The sequence below is a fragment of the Symphalangus syndactylus genome, chromosome 16 (genome assembly GCF_028878055.3).
Source record: "Symphalangus syndactylus isolate Jambi chromosome 16, NHGRI_mSymSyn1-v2.1_pri, whole genome shotgun sequence".
Taxonomy (NCBI): Eukaryota; Metazoa; Chordata; class Mammalia; order Primates; family Hylobatidae; genus Symphalangus; species Symphalangus syndactylus.
Genome location: NC_072438.2, coordinates 59,896,413 through 59,912,270, shown reverse-complemented (window position 1 = coordinate 59,912,270; position 15,858 = coordinate 59,896,413). Strand labels below are relative to the sequence as shown.

Genomic DNA, 15,858 nt, shown 5'->3' with positions numbered 1-15,858 from the left:
ACAAAAGGAGAATGGTAGCAGGCTAGGGGATGGGATAGATGTCACCAAAACCAGAGAAATGAGCAGATCCCAGAGTGTGTGAGTAACTAAGTCCAAAAAGCTTGGAAGGAGATGTTCACCAAACCAAGTGGGTTAGAAACAGATGTAGAAATTGACCTACAGTGCCAGAAATCCAGGAAATCAGAGGATGAGAGTAATTGCAAGCAGGTCCAGGGAGAAAACAGAGGTTTTTGGTGTAAAATGGCATATGGTTTGCAGCCCATGATCCAGCTGGGCTCAACTTTTCACAAACATTATCTGTGAAGGCACAGGAAGATCACAAAAGTCAGAATACTGTAAACCAGAACTGACAACCTATTGCAAGTATCTGTGAGAAATTTTCATAAACTAGAAGGTAAAAGAATTGAGTTGAAAATTGTGATAGGTATTTCTACCTTGCTTTACTTAATTAGGAGTAGGTAAATTTTTCTCTTTCCTGCTATTTCCCTGGTCCAAAAATAAATCCGCATCAATCAGAAAACTAGGCAAATATATTTTTACTCTGGGGAGCTATATTTTGAAATTCATCTTCCTGCCCCTTAACTCATGATTATTACTACCATGACAACCCCTTTTTGTACATACGTTTGGAGATTACAGAAAACAATGTTATAAAGTGTGTGTTGGGGGGGTGGGTGAGGAGTTGTCTAGTGATGATGTACAACATTCTGAAAGGTATAATCCACAAAAATTAAATGTTATGGAAAGATAGTAATGAGGAAGAACTGATAACATTGAACACTCTAAATTTTGAAACCACTTCATTTATTCTGAGTGCTGCAAAATGAGGCAAAACTAGGTACCGGAGGCCCTATCTCTGAACAGTAACACATCACTGGCTATTTGTTAATGGATATTGGGCTAAGAGTTATGTATTTCAGCATGTGTTTTGGTTGTAGATGTGGGAGATAAGGGTCCGTTTGCAACTACATAGAGCTTAGGGTCAATGGCACCCAATCAGTGAAATTTGGGATATGCAAGATAAGTATATGGTGAAAAGAACATTTTTTTCAGTAAGGCATTGACTGGAGCTACTCAAGTCACCTCAATGAGGCAAGGTCCCATGTAAGTTTTGCAACTATTCACAGCTTTCTAACACCCACTAAGAATGAGATATTTGAGGCAAAGGACCCTCTGTATCACTTTCCCTAGGCCACTGTTGGTATTTTGAGAATGTGAATGAGGCAGCAGTACCACATTTTTATTTTAAATTTTCTGATTGCCACAAAAAGTAGTAACTAATTAATTATTTTACTTTTATTTGAAATAATGATCAATGTGGGGTGAGATTTGGGAAGCAGAGTGGACAAGCATAAGCATAGATTCAGCTTGTCTTCTCCATGAATAATATCATTGATCTCACTGTGTGGTTTAAAGGTGGACGTGAAAACAATATTTTTCCAGGTATTTATTATTTTCTTTTTCTTTTGTCATTTTTTGCTGTGTTTAAGGTCTACAATAATGTTTTGATATACATAAGTAGTAAAACGATACCTATGAAAGCAAATTAACATATCCATAACTTCACATAGTAATTTTTTTTGGTTTGGAGTCAGAGCACCTAAAATCCACGTTCTCTTAGCAAATTTCCATTTACACAAAACAATATTGTTGACTTTATCCTCATGCTGTGCATTAGATTTCTAGATTTACTCACACTATGTAACTGCAACTCTACCCTTTGACTTATCTCTCCCCTTTCCCTTCACCATGGTAACCACAGGTCCATTATTTCCGCATATTCAACTGTTTTGTTTTGTTATATTTTTAGATTTACATATATAAGTGAGATGATGCAATATTTAAAGCAATTTTAACAAGAGGATTTCAGAACTGTGCTTGTTAACAGCAGCCTCAATAGATTAACTTTGAGGCTTGATCTGAATATATATGATTTAAGATATTTGCTAAAACACCAAACACACCTAAACTTCCTCTTGATATTTCATAGGCATTGCTTGTAAGAGAAGCAGATCACAGGGCTCTGCATAAAGTAATCTTTTTTTCTTGTCCCTCAAGGCTTTATGCCCAAGTATCTTTCTGTTGCTAGAATCATTGATTTGGGTTTTGCCACTTACTTAATCTTGGTCCTCAAATCCAGTTGCCCAATCGCCTTGCTGACTTTACCCTATAGCATCTGCCTGACTTTTGTTATCTTAGTTGAACTTTTTGAGTAAAACTTTGGGCCCATTTAGTAGCCTCCTTCCTATTTTATCAGCTCTACTTATATCATCTGCCCTGTGGCTGCACAAGTCCTAACATCATCTTTCTCTCTCTCAATTAAAATGAGACTATCACTTGCATTGACAAATTTACTTGGTTATTGTGATTATATGTTGGCAAAAGCCCAAAAACAAAACAAATTAGTAAATAATCATGCTGTTTGCAGCTTTCATTTCATATACCTTACTTGATTTCCAGATGAAGAAATCTGATGTCTATGGAAGGCCAGAAAGTTAAGACAGTACTGAGTTCTCTTTTAGAGAAGATAAGAATGTAAACAGATATAATTAAAAAATTATGAAATTTTTTCAAAAGTGTAGGCAGACAATGGGTCATAATACTGCCAGATATATTCAAAGCTAATTTATTTGGGAATGCTTAAGGTACTTTTATTTTTAAGTACGAAAACGTTTATTGCTGTATATTCTGAAAAAGTGTTGTGCATTTGTTTTCTGCATATTGAGAGGATTTTCAGCAGAAGGGTTGCTGCTTTTGTGTGAGTTTAAATCTTCACACTTAAATCTTTGCATCTGGAGAAGTTTAGGTTTAGAAGATCTTTCAACTGCTCTCCAACCAACCTCACTGCACATTGTGTATCATTCTTTTGTGTCTTTTCTCTCTTCAATAGTGCACACGGCTCAGGTAAAGAGTAGATGTAAAAAAACATAAATACACCCTGGAAGTTTCTTGATTCTTCAAACCATCTTAAAATAGAATTTGTAAGCCTAAATTCACATTGAGTCTCAAAGTTTGTATATGGTTAATTTACTGTTCTATCTGTCTTGATGCTGAACCAATGTTTTTGTTTGTTTAATGTGAGTGGTCTTTCTAATCCCATTAAGTGGAAACAAAGTTTACAAATGTAAATCCATTTTACTTTGATTTAGTACTTTTGCAAGACCAGGCTTCACAAATCAAGGACTGAACTTTGACAGCAAGAGTAGTTTCAAAAGGTGTTTTTCTCTCACCTTTGGGAGAAAAGGAGTAAGATCTTTTTAGGGATTTCTTTTTTTTTTTCCTCCAAAGATAAACACTGGTGGTATGGGAGGATGAGGGGATTGGACTTGGCAGAGCCCTTTTGTTCAGAAGTAAATGTAGAGCCTACGCTGAGATCCTGCAGATGGAATACAATCTGTGAGATTATTCCTGTTGTTTTTCTACTACTAAGACAATTATCATTCTTTGAAGGGAAAAATTAACAGGGACTCTGTTGGGCATTGAGGAAAAAACTTTGAACTCTGGGTCAGAAGAAATGGAACAAGCCATAACCACTTGGAGCCTCACTTCTCATATGTATAAAATAATAATAGCAATAGTGATTAGTATTTATTGAGCAGATGGAATTTCTACTTCTAATCCTCACAATAGCCTACTTGACTTTCTGGAATAATTTATTTAGTCAAATTTACGTGAAAATGCCTGACATACTATATACTATTGTTCTGAAAATCAAATGGGGCAATTCTTATAAAACTATCTGAAAATTAAAGTTACAATTCTCAGTAGGAAGGACTCTTGGCTATCTTTCTTGAAATCATTTTATAGCTATTTTGCATAACTCAGTTGCTCTCAGAGGAAAAAGAAGTTGTATACAGATTATAAATAATAATTTGACATTAATAAGCAACGTAAAAATAAGAACATAGAGACAAACACTTTTTCCCTTGAGTAACAAACGACTTTGAAGAAGTCAGTGTAATACCTTTGACAGATATTATTAACAGGAAATTGTGTAATTAGTATACTTCATGTCTAGGGAGAAAAATTTTATATTTTTCTCAGGAACTCTAATAAATATATCATTATAAGAATAAAGATGAATCTAAAAAATAACCTAGTTAATATGACCAATAAAGAGTAATAATGGGTGGGAGATAAGTGTTTTTCTAAAATATGTTTATACTTTCATTTCAAAAGTTTATACACAAAATTATAATTCTTTTTATATTTTTGGAACAATGTTAAAAATCATATAGCAAGCATGAGAGACAGAGAGAGAGCTAAGCAAGTAGGAATAAACTTTAGTCCTCAACCTCAGGCATGCAAAAATATATATATTTTTAAATTTTTCTACAACTTCATTTTTGATGCTGAGACTCCATGCTATCCATCTGGGAAAAAATTCAATTGTCATCATTACTGGTGTCCTTCCTATCTTGATCCCTTGGTTCTTTTCCAGTGCGAAGGCATTGGGGGATGTTCATTGGTATAACTGTTTAATCATCCATTCCTCTGTTTGTACAACCTCTTCAGGTCTCTGTTGCTTCTAGGCCAGATGATATGGTTTGGCTGTGTTCTTACCCAAATCTCATCTTGAACTGTAGCTCCTATAATTTCCATGTGTCGTGGGAGGGACCTGGTTGGAGGTAATTGAATCATGGGTGTGGGGCTTTCCCATTCTGTTCTCATGGTAGTAAGTCTCATGAGATCTGATGGTTTTATAAGTGGGAGTTCCCCTGCACACATTCTCTTGCCTGCTACCGTGTAAGATGTGACTTTGCTCCTCATTCGTCTTCTGCCATGATTGTGAAGCCTCCCCAGCCATGTGGAACTGTGAGTCAATTACACCTCTTTCCTTTTTAAATTACCCAGTCTCAGATATGTCTTTATTAGCAGCATGATAACAGACTAATACACCAGGTTTTGATGAGAGAATGTTTTCCTATTTAATCTCATTCACATCAGGGATCTTGCTGCTTTCCTGGTTACACTACCAGAAAACACAGATCTTTTTCTCACCTCCTTCACAAGCTCAGGGGATCTCTATTCTTGAGTGAGGGTCTCCCACCATCCATGGTATGATATTGTGAATAGATAGTTAGTCTTCAGCTCTAAAACTCTTGCAATCTCCAGATTGATAAAAATGTATTCTGTATGTTAGTGAGATGACTGGTGGCTGACACCTAAATAGCCTCAGAATGGGGGCTTGTCACCAGAAAGACAAAGGCATGATTATAGGGTTGGGAATTTCAGCCCCATTTCCCAACTTTCAGAGAGGGAAGAGGGGCCAAAGGTTGAGGTGATCAACAATGGCCAATGATCTAATCCATATAGCCATGTAATGAAGGCTCCACAAAAAAACTAAAAGGACGATTTGGGGAGCTTCTGGATAGCTGAACAAGTGGAGATTCCTGAAAGGTGGCACCCGAAGAGGGCATGGAAGCTTCATGCCCCTTCCCACGTGTCTTGCCCTACCCATGTCTTTATCTGGCTCTTCATGTGTGTTCTTCGTAATACCTTTGTGATAAAAAACTAAACACAAGTAAGTGTTTTCCTGACTTCTGTGAGCTGCTCTAGTAAATTAATCAAACTGGGAAAGAGATCATAGAAACCTTAATTTATAGCCAGTTAGTCAGAAGCAAAGATAACAACCTGGGACTTGCAAATGGGTTCTGAGGTGGGTGCAGTCTTGTGACACTGAGTTTTTAAACTGTGGGATCTGGTGCTGCCTCCAGGTAGATACTGTCAGAATTGAATTGAATTAGAGGACACCCAGTTTGCTGGAGAATCTGGTGTCAGAAGTGTGCTGTGGTATGTGAGAGTAGAAGAAAAGCAAGCTTTTTTTTTCTTTTTTTTATATGGACACTCCTATCCTTGTGTATGTCCAACACATACTGTCTTAATCTGTGAGTCTTCTTTTACATGCTTTAAACTTCTTTAAGACTTACATGTTTATAAAACAAAAGCCAGAAATATTTGCAATTTATTTCTGATTTCTGCCTCTGCTTCTATCCTCAAAACTGTTCAAACTGACAATTTTCTTAAAACAGATCAAAGCAGAGAGAAAAAATGTATAATTTACTGTAATATGTACAATTTTAGTATGTATAATTTAGTATCTCACTGTGGTAGCATGAATAATCACCCCCAAAGATGTTCAAATTCTAATCACTAGAACCTGTGAATGTCACCTTATATGGAAAAAGATATTTTGAAGATGTGAATAAATTAAGAATCTTGAGATTAAGAGATTATCCAGGTGGGTCTTATAAGTTCCTTGTAACGGGGACCAGGAGAAGATAGAGTCAGAACAGTAGCAGGTGATAAGTTGATGGTAGCAGATACTGGAGTGGCGTACTCTGACAATGGACCACAAGTCAAGGAATACTCTGATAGAAGCAAAAGGGAAGGAAACTGATTCTGCCTCCAGATCCTCAAGATCCCCAGTGAAACTGATTTTCGACTGCTGACCTACAGAACCAAAAGAAAACAAATTTGTGACGTTTTAAATGTCTAAATCTGTGGTAATTTGTTACAGCAACAGGAAACTACTAAAGTCAGAATCCCCTCACTTAAATGCTAAAAGTTCTCGAAACCCAAAGCTTGATAATAAATTCTTTTCTTACATGTTTTCTCTTAACTGGAAGAATTAAGATATTCTTAAATACTTTTCCATGTGATACATTAAATTATTTCTCTAAAGATTTCATATTTTAATATTAACAAACTTTGTTTTTCTTTGCAAAAATTACTATACATCTTCAAAAAGCATTTAATACAAGGACAAAGTTGGTTCCCATCCATGAAGTGCTCTATCTGATAGTTTTAAATAGGTTTGATCTTGATAGTTCCATATTTATTCATTAACTCAGAAAGAATTACAAATATTTATTGTTAACCCACTGCATTTTAGACCTTTTATCTAGTTCCTGTGGTCATAATGATAAATAGAAAGAAATAATCAAAACTACAAAATTATTAGTGCAATAATAGAAATATATGAAGAAAGCTCTGATGTTGCAGGGCTGAATCTTATGTGAACCAATGAACCAGTCCTAAAGTATTTACATTGTCCAAAATTGAGTGTAATCTCCTGAATTTACTTAGTTTGACCAATGGGGTATATGCAAGCATAATTTAAGTAGAGACTTGATGCACACTTGCTCATTGGAGCTTGTTGTTTAGGAAATCTTGCTCTTGAGATCCAGACACCATGTGAAGAAGTTCAAGCTAGTCATGTGGAAAAACCCACATAGAGAGGGAAAGAGTTTCCATACTATTAAGGCATAGCACTTGGGCACTATAAAACTCATAGACAAAAGACTATCTCTAAGATATCTATTTGCTTGGCTTTGGATCCTGCTAAAGAGCTAAACATGGAGGAAGCTGTCTTGAATATTCCAGCTCTAGCCACTGTCTGACCGCGAGCAAGAGCAGCACAAGAATGGTGCAGCTTCGCCCCTGCCAACCTATACAATTGTGAGCAAATAAAATGGTGGATGTTTTATCCCACTAAGTTTTTGGAATGTTTGCTATGCAGCAATAGATAATTGAAATAGAAATTAGTATCTGAAAGTAGGATACCACTGTAATAATAACCAAATACAGGGGTGGTGGCTTTGGGACCAGGCAGTAAGGAGATTGTTGAAGGAAGCTTGAAGTGTGGGAAGGAGAGTGCTATCAAAAGGTGGAGGGGATTGGAGCTGTGTATTGGTAGAACAATTGGGAGGCTATCACTTTCAGTAAACTGAAAGTGACTATCAATCTGTAGTCTAGAGAAGGTGATTTTCAAGGAGAATATTGCAAGTATAAATGGTCTTTTTAAAGTATTTCAAAAGAGAAGTGAACTAAAGGGGGAAATGTTCAGTTTTTGAACATAATTTAGAGGAATTGTTTACAAATGAGAACTTGTTGGGTTGGAAAGCAAAACTGTTTTTCATTCCCAGGCTTTCCATTTGGCAAAAGGTTTTCAAGGTAAAAACAGGTCTCAGTGCAAGTATCAAGCACAAGGTAATGACAGTAAATCATGATTTCAAATAGTAAAAAGTCAAGGAAGGGTACAGCTATAAGACCTCTTTTAGAGAACTGAGAAATATTTAAGATGGTGCTTTATAAACTTCTCTGCCATAAAAAAGACTTATAGGATGTTAAGGGTATGTGTTTTATACTCTTATAATTTGATACTCAGGAAATCCACAAAGCTTTGAAAGGAATTATATTAGCTTGCACTAAAAGGAACAAAGATATTTAAAACAAAAAAAAAAAGATTTCTAAATCCTACAGGCCAAACATAGCCTGAGAAAACTATTCACATGCAAATGCAGTATATTATCATAGAAAATAAAGACCCCAGAGGGTGGAACAAAGAGCTGCAAAACAAAACAAAACAAAACAAAAACACTCTCAGAGAGTAGCACTGAGTTCTAATGAACACACTATTTTTGCCCCTAGAACAATAAAGAGGGCTAGATTCTAGAATTTCAAAATTAGTGACTGTTATGTGCCTCTCACCACCGCAGAGATCATTTTTAAAGAAGATATTATATTGTGGTTTATCTGTCCCTATCTCACCATTATATATCCCTATCTGAACCTCAGCATACCATATGGGTAATAGATAACTTTAGTTCACAGATCTTCAGATCAGGGATAACTGCACCAGAGGAGTCTTATCCATTATTTGAATACCATTTCAGCAATGACATTCTGGACTCTATGCCTGAGCCTAATGCCATAAAGGAATGAAGCTTTAGCAGTCTTCTGGGAGGGGCAAGTAAGTATATTTTCTATACATATACTCCCGTGAACAGTGAAAAATGAGACAAGTTAGCCTACCATGGTTTCACTGATGCTGTTAGAAGATATAAAACTCATAGATCAGAGCAGAAAGATAGATTATTCTTCTTAAGAATAGAAGTATCAGAGCATTTGCATTTTTGTGCTAGGTGCACAAGTCTCACTTCTCACAGGGTGAGGTGAAGAGGGCCACATACCACCTGCACATGCAGCAGGTTGTGTTACAGGAGATGAAACCCAAGTCCAGGGAACCCAAATCTTTCATCATTGACAGGATGCTTGCTTGCCCTTGCTCTAGATACAGACATCAATTTTATTATACTGGCCTTTTGCTCCAGATAGAGCCACTATGTTTTCTTCAGAGAGTATTTATTATACAGATACTCTCATAAAGAGGGTCCAGAACAAAGTCAGCTGGTGCATCTACTTGTAAGAAGTACAGAAATGCAAGACACTCATGGGGATTATCTCCCAGCAATTACTTTCAGTTATTAGCAAAGATTTCTGTTTGTTTGTTTTAGTACTAGACATATTTCTTTTTATTTTAAAAACTTTAATCTTTTATTATTATTATTATTATTATAATACTTTAAGTTTTAGGGTACATGTGCACAATGTGCAGGTTTGTTACATATGTATCCATTTGCCATGTTGGTGAACTGCACCAATTAACTCGTCGTTCAGCTTTAGGTATATCTCCTAATGCTGTCCCTCCCCCCTCCCCCCACCCCACAACAGTCCCCAGAGTGTGATGTTACCCTTCCTGTGTCCATGTGTTCTCATTGTTCAGTTCCCACCTATGAATGAGAACATGCGGTGTTTGTTTTTCTGTCCTTGTGATAGTTTACTGATAATGATGGTTTCCAGTTTCATCCATGTCCCTACAAAGGACATGAACTCATCATTTTTTATGGCTGCATAGTATTCCATGGTGTATATGTGCCACATTTTCTTAATCCAGTCTATCGTTGTTGGACATTTGGGTTGGTTCCAAGTCTTTGCTATTGTGAATAGTGCCGCAATAAACATACGTGTGCATGTGTCTTTATAGCAGCATGATTTATAGTCCTTTGGGTATATACCCAGTAATGGGATGGCTGGGTCAAATGGTATTTCTAGTTCTAGATCCCTGAGGAATCACCACACTGACTTCCACAATGGTTGAACTAGTTTACAGTCCCACCAACAGTGTAAAAGTGTTCCTATCTCTCCACATCCTCTCCAGCACCTGTTGTTTCCTGACTTTTTAATGATCGCCATTCTAACTGACGTGAGATGGTATCTCATTGTGGTTTTGATTTGTGTTTCTCTTGATGGCCAGTGATGATGAGCATTTTTTCATGTGTTTTTTGGCTGCATAAATGTCTTCTTTTGAGAAGTGTCTGTTCATGTCTTTCACCCACTTTTTGATGGGGTTGTTTGTTTTTTTCTTGTAAATTTGTTTGAGTTCATTGTAGATTCTGGATATTAGCCCTTTGTCAGATGAGTAGGTTGCAAAAATTTTCTCCCATTCTGTAGGTTGCCTGTTCACTCTGATGGTAGTTTCTTTTGCTGTGCAGAAGCTCTTTAGTTTAGATTAGATCCCATTTGTTTAGTTTAGTTTAATTAGTTCCCATTTGTCAATTTTGGCTTTTGTTGCCATTGCTTTTGGTGTTTTAGACATGAAGTCCTTGCCCACGCCTATGTCCTGAATGGTATTGCCTAGGTTTTCTTCAAAGGTTTTTATGGTTTTAGGTCTAACATGTAAGTCTTTAATCCATCTTGAATTGATTTTTGTATAAAGTGTAAGGAAGGGATCCAGTTTCAGCTTTCTGCATATGGCTAGCCAGTTTTCCCAGCAGAAAGGATCCCCTTGCCTTATCTACCACAGGCTAAAACCTTGCCTTCTAGCTCTTGGAGTAAGGTGGCAGAGAAACCTCATCTTCTTCCCTTTCTTGGCATTTAGTTTCCACAGTAGGGACACTGTGGAGAAATGAGGGTGTGGGCCAAGTATCTGTGGTGGAGAGATTCTCTGACCTCACTCTGGTTTCAATTGGTCTCACCTTTTCTCCTAGCGTCCTATTCATATGATGCTTAAGTACTACACAGACTTTTTTTTTCCACCTTGCCCCAGGCTCTTTGCCTGCTCCAAAGTACAGTCTTGACTCTCTTTGACAAGTCAAAGGTACAAAATCCCCAATCCTTTCTCTAATATAAACATCTAATCACTTGACCTCTTTGACCTCTTGAGCAGCTCTGCAGCTCATCCCACACCACTAACCCCCATGGTATCCTTTCTTGCACATTCCCATAACCCTAAGGGGCCCTATTTTATTCCCAGACACATTACACTATGACCCTTTGAAAACTTGAAGGTGTATCCCATTCCACCAGACCTCCAGGCCTCAAAAATCTCTATACAAGGAAAAGCAAAAATATCTATGTTCAAATTGCAGAGGGTACATGTCAAGTTCTCCTAATTTTTCTCATACCTGAAAAAAAGCAACTGAAGAGAATAGTGTAACATACTCTGAGATTTCAGATGTTTATTCTGAGGATACTGTCACTAAAATCTTCCCTAGCTTTGGCCTGAGTTGGGATTTTAGTCTCTGCATCTCAAAAAGTCTCTAGTTGGGAAAGACAGGACACCAAGCACCTCTTTCTGCAGGAATTCCCCAGTCTCTATGAAAGATTTACTTACAGTGCCTAACTTTGTTTTGGGGAGGCAAAGCAACATTGCTCATATATATTTATCAACTGACGGGCGGTAGTAAGACTGCTTCCAATGTCTCTTGGCAAGCCCTGCAGCACTGTGGCTAGATTCTACTCTAGGCTACTTGGAGACATCTTTCTGAACCTGCAAAGTAGGGTGCTAATGACCCTTTGTTTTCAGCTTTATGCTTTCCCTACAATTTTTAAACAGAAAGAAAAGTCACAATCAGTATTTTGACTGAAAAGACAATTGACAATATAAATTACATTATGATAATCTATTCTTATTGTGTTAATGTTTTATCATATTTTTGTTGATATTGTTATAACATACCCCTAATATATACTGGAAAAGTGGATTACAAGAAAATTCCTCCCATGAAACAGACATCTGTTTATATAGCAGGCATACACTATTTCTGCCCTCCTAAGTTTTCTTGTTTATCTGAGCTGCTTCTGGATTGGAGATTCACATGACAATCATAATTACAATAGTAGACCCGAAGTGGAAAACTGAGGATGAGCTAGAATACTATGTATTCCAAGTATATTTTAGATAACTTCCAGTGATTTTTTTGGTTCTCTTTAGAAGTCCTTTATTTTCCCAGGCTGCATCGATTCTCTACTCAATTTGTCACCATAATGATGTGAAGCTTTTTCAACTCTCCTCAAACCCAGCTCAAATCCAATATTAATCACATATTGCTTCCTTCACTTATATCTCAGGATCTTTATTTTTAGTGTAAATAAGGACTACCTATGACCTTTGCTGAAATTCAGATTCACAAATCTCTGGCATATAAATTTTATTAGCTCAAGAATTTAAAAATTTTAACAAAATTTTTGCATAATTTGAATGTAAGTGATACATTGGGCCCTCTATTTTCCCACCCATATAAGGGGTGGCATTCTTCAAAGTATTATAAATACTTTGGAAACAGCATAATCTATTAGATGAAAGTACTGGCTTCAGAGTCAGCCAGGTGTGCATTCAGATCCTGGCTCCATTATTCCTTAAAGCATTCTTCATTTTTGAAGGAAGATAGAACTTTATTGACAGCTAAGGGCAATGGAAGGTATAATTGCCTTAAATATGATAAGCAGAGTGTCAAACACTTCTGCAAAGAGTGAGATAGTAAATATTTTCAGCTTTTCAGTAAATATTTGATCGGGCACAACTACCCAACTCTGTTGTGGTAGCATCAAAGCAGCCATAGAGAGTACATCAGCAAATGAGAGCAGCTGTGTTCCAATAAAAATTTACTTACAAAATCATGTGCTGAGCCAGATCTGGCCCACAAGCTATAGTTTGTTCACTCCTCTAAAAGAACATGAAAATGATAAAGTCACATTTATGAATGCATTGATTACAAAATATAATTCAGCTATCATTTTGTAATCCTTTAAATAAGTTGTCCTAAAAGATAGAAAATGAAAACAAGACTTGATTATGGGGTTATATTGTGGAGAGATTAAGCACTACTGTGCCAGATTTTGTATCTCTAATTGCTACACATCTTTCCATATGACGTGGTGGCAGTTATTTTAAAAATGAGATTTGAGGTAGAGTGCATTACTTTTCTATCTTCAGTAATTAAATTATAAACCTATGCTCTTTGGCATGTAGCTTTCAGTGCTTTCCTATAGTTTGTGGAACAAATTTTCCAACCCCTTGACTGTTTTTGTTTTTTTTTTTATGTGACTTTCTTTGACCAGTGGAATATTAGCAGATGTGACATGAACAGAAGTTTATAAAACTACAACATGATTGGCCCCGTACTTTTGAACCTATGGTAGCACAAGAAGGATATGCTTAGACTAGCCTGCTGGTCCCACAGGAGGATATGAAACATGTGAGGCAGAGCCATGCCCAAGTGAACTCGGCTGGTTCCAGAGTATGAATGAGAAGACCAACAGAACCGTCCATGCAAGACTGACTCGGACAAACGTCAGCCAATCTGAAGATCTGTTGGATAATTGATTCAGTGTTTTAAGCCACTGAGTTTTGGGATACTTTTTAATGCAGCATTATTTTGGTCAGAGTTAAGTGGTTAAAGAGTCAATATTCTTATATATATTACACACAGTGAGATAGACAGACTGATACACATGTGTGCACACACACAGAGAATAATATAGGTCTAATGGCTTAGAATTTACACTTTCATTTCCTTCTATTACTTGACATATTTTTTATTTTTCAGTTTCCATTGCTGGTTTCAGGAAATGATGCTAGAGAGGTAGGCCAGAACAAAATAGAATGGGGTGTGCCAAGAAAGATAGAACACAAGTAGACATAAGAAGCCACTGAAGGATTTTAACCAACATCTCATATTTATACTGTAGTTTAAAGTTGTCATATTGTCAACCAGATATGCATAAGTAGAGTTTTATTTTTCATAAAAGAATTATTTGTACGTATAGCTTCATATCTGCTAATGGAGAAAATAACTTAAGCTTGGCCCTGCCAGGCAACCCATTTTCTTCCAGTTTAAAACTTTGTCTTTTTCAGGTTAGCTAGGCCAATTCCAGGTGCTCCTCCTACCTTCTTTCTCCCGTTTCTACACCACCCTTCTTTTTCATCTCTCCCTGGGAGGTATCTGAACTTAAGGAAAAACTCATTAACAGTGGGGATTGGAGAGACCTCTGTTCCACTAGTTGCCTTCTGGGCCTTTTCTGGTCTCCACTGTTGATGTATCCATCCCTTCTGGCCTTTGGGTGCACTGAGGCATCTTGCTACTGTCTATGGTTATGCCATAGCTCCTAGTCAAAAGGCTCATGTTCTTTTTATTTATTTTTTTTTTTTTTGACAGAGTCTTGCTCTGTCACCCAGGCTAGAGTGCAGTGTTGTGATCTCAGCTCACTGCAACCTCCACCTCCAGGGTTCAAGTGACCCCAGCCTCCCGAGTAGCTGGGATTACAGTTGCCCACCACTGTGCCCAGCTAATTTTTAAAGACGGGGTTTCACCATCTTAGCCAGGCTAGTCTCGAACTCCTGACCTCGTGATCCACCAGCCTCGGCCTCCCAAAGTGCTAGGATTACAGGCGTGAGCCACTGCGCCCTGCCAAGGCCCATGTTCTTAATACTTTCCTAGTCTCACTCCCATGTGTTTTCGGATCTGCTTTATCACATTTACATGACCTTGGCAAATAGGAACTTATGAATGTTTCCCATTCACATGTATGCTGTAGGGAACTAGAATCAAGGGTTATCTTGAGCCCATTCTTTTTGCTTAAATACATTGCATACATACAGGTGTTCTTTAAGTTGGTACTTTCCTAAAGGTCAAAAGTAAAGGGAAATACAAACTTCCGCTTTCAGCTGGGTTTGAAAGGTTAAGAAGAAGACAGAATCTAAGGTAATGCCTCTCAAACTTTAACAACTTATGAATCATTTAGCAATCTCTTTAAAATGGAGACTTTTATTTAGTAGGTCTGTTTTGGGGCACAAAATTCTGCATTTTGAACAAGTTTCCAGGTAGTGCTAATACTGCCAGTCCATGGACCACACAATGAGAAACAAGGATCTCAAATTCTAAAGCACCTGAAGACTAACTGGAAAGCAGAGTTAATGTAGAAGAAAGGGCTTAAGATAGCTTACCACCCTCTCAACTGGCCTTGCCAACTCTTTAGAACTGTTTGACTTTCTTCCTCAGAAATCCTGAAACCCACCAAATTTACTTTCAAAGTTCACATTCATCACTCTGTATTGCAGCTGCTTTCTGTTACACTATTTAAAACAGTTTTCTGTGCCTAATTCTTTTGGTACTGCTTTTGCCCAATCCAGCTGAGCACAGAAGATTCTCAATAAATGTATGATGAATAGTCTGTGCTCTCAGATTAAAAGCTATGGAAAATATTCCAGTATCTTTATCAAATATCTTCATAAGTTTAAACACAACAACAACAACAAAACTTCATCAACTAGTTTCCTTGTACTGATAATGTAGAGTGAACAACCTAATCACCCACTTTTTGGTTACTAAATTTAAAAAAAAAAAGAAATTTATATATACTTTGGAAAACTGAAGATATTATTGAGATTTCCCTTTCCCTCTCTTTTCTTCTCCATCCCCATCCTGTACTTCTCGCCCTATAATATACATCGGCTAAGTGTTGGAGCTCTAAAACTAAAATATTATAATCAATCTAAGATTGAATTTTGCTATATATTTATAAGATTGTAATTCATCTCACATGTTTACATACTATTCCTCTGAAATGATTAATAATATAAAGTAATATATATAATGTGTATTATATATTCTATTCATCTGTTTTACGCTGCTGATAAAGACATACCCTAGACTGGGATGAAAAAGAGTTTTCATGCGCGAGTCGGGGGCTCGCACGAAAGCCGCCGTGGTGCAATGAAGGTGAAGGCCGGCG

General features: G+C 37.0%; 1 long non-coding RNA gene across 1 annotated transcript; it reads left to right on the top strand.

Annotated features, from left to right (window-relative positions):
• The first annotated feature begins 8,504 nt into the window (after positions 1-8,504).
• On the top strand, positions 8,505-13,375 carry LOC129464878 (uncharacterized). Its single transcript, XR_008651792.2, has 3 exons — positions 8,505-8,592; positions 8,679-8,755; positions 13,186-13,375. It is a non-coding gene; the product is annotated as an uncharacterized lncRNA (long non-coding RNA).
• The last annotated feature ends 2,483 nt before the right edge of the window (positions 13,376-15,858 follow it).